Genomic DNA, 4,499 nt, shown 5'->3' on the forward strand with positions numbered 1-4,499 from the left:
TAGTCACTGGCAAGCCAGATTAAATAGATGAAAGCACAGGTGGGTATACCTGCTGGGCATTGCTGCCTGTCGCACCTCCGACGGTGCCAGTGGGCTGACTGCAGGGTCGTCAGCCGGGAGCCACCCTTCACTGATGTTTCGCTCCTTTAATCCGGGAACATCTCAAGGTGGTGGAGCAGTGACAGGGACGTCTCCCTGCCACTCCCTGCAGCCAGCCCTAGGATCCTCCTTTCCCCGACGCCTTGTCCTTTCTTCTGAGCCAGAGCCAGAAGCTCCCTTGTTCAGCCTCCTCCGCCAGGTCTTTGAGCGCCTTTCTCAGCTTGGATCCTGTGATCCCCAGCGACCTCAGGAGCCGCTGTGTAGATGTTCCTGTATAGCCTCTGCACCCAACTTCCACAGGATAGGTGACTGCCCTCCACCCTGCTTGCGAGCATGCAGCTGCCAAGTCTGTGTACTTTTCCTTCTTTCTCTCGAAGGCAGCCTCCATCCCCTCTTCCCATGGAACGGTCAGCTCCGCCATGATGACTGTCCTCATCGGGGTAGACCAGAGTACGACATCTGGCCGAAGGGAGGTTGATGTGATCTTGTGTGGGAACTTCAGCTGTCGATCGAGGTCAGCTCTCATGTTCCACTCTCCTCCAGGAGACAGGAGGGACCACTGCTTCGTCCTGCTGCCCTGACTTTCTCCCCCTTGCCGGACAAACTGGATCCGCTGCTGTGATTCAGATTCAGATAACGTTTATTGCCATTATGCTTGACACATGTAGGAATTTGCTTTGGCATTTACAGAAGGTGCATTTATGCTTTTTTCACATATACATGAACAAAACAAGTACAAATACAAATGCAAAGACAGGCAAAAACAGGACAACACAGGACAGACAGTGCATGAATAGTGCTGTATATAAAGTGCAGTGCAGAGTTATTCAAGGTCCAGTGCATGTTCAGTCCTGGGCAGACTTGGAGGCGGGGGGGAGGGGGAAGCCAAGTGATGTGACTGGGTTGCTCTTGTATTAAATACATAGTTGTATTAAAGGTCCAGAAGTATGAGTTGGTGCTATAGTCCCAGTCACTGTTCACAAGTACATGCTACTACATCCTTTGTTGTTGATGCAAAGTATTCATGAAACAAAACACCACCCAACTGACTTGAATTGAGTTTATATCTATTTCTTATGGTTTCTAACCTAATAGAATTAGAATGAGTTTAGAGACTTAGAATGAGTTTATAGACTTAGAATGAGCTCATGGAATTTAAATGACGTAATGCAATTAGAATGAGTCACCTGCCTGCCGATACTGTCAGTTATAGTTAAAGTGTTTGTCCTGACACATGATGGAGCGTCCTATCAGCAGACCATGTTATCAGAAACATCCTCATAGTAACAAGATCATAAACTATAAACAATGACATCATCACAACATGACTATCTGGTTATTCTTATCTGGCTCGCAAGCTCTATAGCTATTGTTGGGAAAACTATAGCGTAATGAAGCCAGGCAAGAATGATAGCTATATGTAGGAGTGAGTTAAAGGACAGATAGTTATAGTATCAAGCCAGGCAAGAGCTAACGATAGTCGATAGCTAGTCATAGGAGTTAGCTAAAGCACATAGATATAATATCAAGCCAGGCAAGAGCTAACGATAGTCGATAGCTAGTCATAGGAGTTAGCTAAAGCTCATAGATATGCAGTATATCTACTGTATATCAAGAGCCAGCGATAGCTAGTCAGTAAGCCTGGAACCAGGCCAGTTAAATCTGTGTGATCTATGATGCTCCCTAGGTGGAGGCAGAGGACCCAGACGCAGGTCCAAACGGCCAGGTCCGCTACTCCATTGACTGGGGGAACCAGGAGGGTTATTTCGCCATCGATGACATCACAGGAGAGATCACACTGGTCAAACCCATCCCTCTGGAGGAGAACAAACAGCTCCAGTTCTCTCTCGCCATCACAGCCTGGGACGGTGAGTCTGTGGCTGCATTCGTAAATTCGCTCTGAGAGCGCCGGAGGGCACACTGGGGTCAATGTCATAGTGGGACCAATTCATTTGATTGAACAAGAGGCATTCCATGAGTGTTGATTAGATTTCCAGGGCAAATTTTCGAATGCAGCCTGTGTAACTCTATATATCTGGTTCCTCTCTGGTTTTCATGCTTTTTATCTTTGAGGTACTGCCACCTTATGGACAGCATTTTAGTGTTTAATTGAGTAAACTGTTGAGAGGTGTGAATGTCCACACAAAGACAATAGTCAAGAGAAATTAATAGCATGCTGTGGGGCTTGTAAGTGATTGTGTCTATTCCCCTCCCATCCGACAGGGGGCACAGTGTCTCGCTTCACCACAGTGTTGGTGGAGGTGCTGGCACCAGGGGATTCCAAACCACAGTTCCTCCTGTCCACCTACCAAGGGACCATAGAGGAAGAGAAAGATCCTGGGGTGTTCATAGTCAAGGTATGCTTCTATAGAAGGAGACACTACATTGTCCTACTGCTAGGATTGTACATACTACATTCTATCAGTGGAAATGTGCAAATTGTCTTTATTCAGGTTAGCTTCCTGGACATCCCCACAGTTCCTGTGACGCTGCAGGTGCTGACAGACACTGACAAGTTCTCCGTGGACAACAGCGGCGTGTTCTCCTCCACGGCCAAACTGGACTACGAGACCCAGAGGAGCTACTCAGTGGGCATCTCCATCTCTGACGGAACCAACGAGGACCAGGCCACCGTGGAGGTGGAGGTGACGGACATCAACGACAACAGTCCTGTCTTCACCTCCGCCTCTATGACTATTACTGTCCCTGAGGACGTAGAGGTAGGGATGGAGGGATGAAGGGGGGGATGGATGAATGGACGGTGGATGGGACTTTATTTATCAACTGACTTTATTTATTTCCATTGTGGTGATCACAGGAAGGGGCCGACATCACCACGGTAACAGCAGCGGACGCTGACGCCGGGTTCAACGGGGAGCTCCGGTACTCCCTCCAGGGCGGCGGGGGAAGGTTCTCCATCGACCCCGAGGCGGGGCTGGTGACCCTGGGGGCGCCGCTGGACCGGGAGACCCAGACGGAGTTCACCATGGAGGTGGTCGTCCAGGATCTGGGCCGCCCGCCCCGCTCCTCCACCGCCGTCCTCACCGTCCAGGTCTCCGACGTCAACGACAACGGCCCCGTCTTCTCCCAGGCCGAGTACGAGGTCGTCATCGAGGAAACGACCTCTGTGGGAACGAACCTGGCCACCCTGATGGCGACGGACCCCGACGACGGCCCCAACGGGCAGGTGAGCTACAGCATCTCCCGGCAGGATCCCCCCTCCACCCCGGCCGTGTTCGAGTTGGACCCTTCCACCGGGGTGCTGAAGCTGGCTCGGGAACTGGTCAATTCTGCGGAGCGGGGGTATGTGCTGTGGGTCCAGGCGTCTGACGCGGGGAGCCCGTCCCTGGTGGGTAACGGCTCTGTGGCGGTGACGGTGAAGGACGTCAACAACAACCCGCCGGAGTTCAGCCAGGAACGTTACGACGTCTCAGTGTCCGAGAACCTGGCAGGCGGAGCCACCGTCGCCACCCTGGAGGTCACGGACGCTGACGAGGTCAGAGGTCAAATGACGTCACACACAAACAAATCGCCTTCTCTGACAACCTGATTGATGATGTTATAATCGTGAGATCAATAGCGTTGTATCATCACCGTACAAATGAAATCACGACATCTTTGCTAAATCATCGCAGTATGACATAATCATTCTCATTCATCTGTATACAGTGTATAAACATACCCACTATATAACAAAATGGACACAATGGTCTTACCTGGCTTAGTTGATCTAACCTGACACTAACCCTTCCACAACAATATCACTGTGTTATCTTTACCTGTGTCACATCTTTTTATCTGTGACCATTTCCTGCATCTGATTCCTCAGGACGGGTTCTCCAACGGTCACTTCCTGTTCACCAGCGACACCTTCAGCATCAACCAACAGGGCGTGGTCTCTCTGAAGAACGACGTCACCCTGGACAGAGAGACGAAGGACAACTACCTCATACAGGTACAGTCTAACTACCTCATACAGGTACAGTCTAACTACCTCATACAGGTACAGTCTAACTACCTCATACAGGTACAGTCTAACTACCTCATACAGGTACAGTCTAACTACCTCATACAGGTTCAGTCTAACTACGTCACTGCATCGCTTGGCACTGAGCGGACCCTCAGAGGTCATTGAGAGCAGGGGAGGCTGGTGGGGGTAGAAATCAGAGGACCACTCCTCATTCCTTTCCATGCATTACAATGAGCCCTTCCTCCGATTTCCACCTCCACCAGCCTCCCCTGGTGTTACCCTTGGAATGTGTCCAGAAGAAGGAAGCTGATTGGATATCCTAATTCTGGCGTGAGGAGTGTCCTTTATCATAAACCTTTAGTGTGGGAAAGAATCATAAACCTATGTTTAGTCTGCGGTCTTTCCTTATGACAGTTGTGTTGTGTACCAA

The sequence above is a fragment of the Nansenia antarctica genome (genome assembly GCF_963989245.1).
Source record: "Nansenia antarctica genome assembly, chromosome: 16".
Classification (NCBI taxonomy): domain Eukaryota; kingdom Metazoa; phylum Chordata; class Actinopteri; order Argentiniformes; family Microstomatidae; genus Nansenia; species Nansenia antarctica.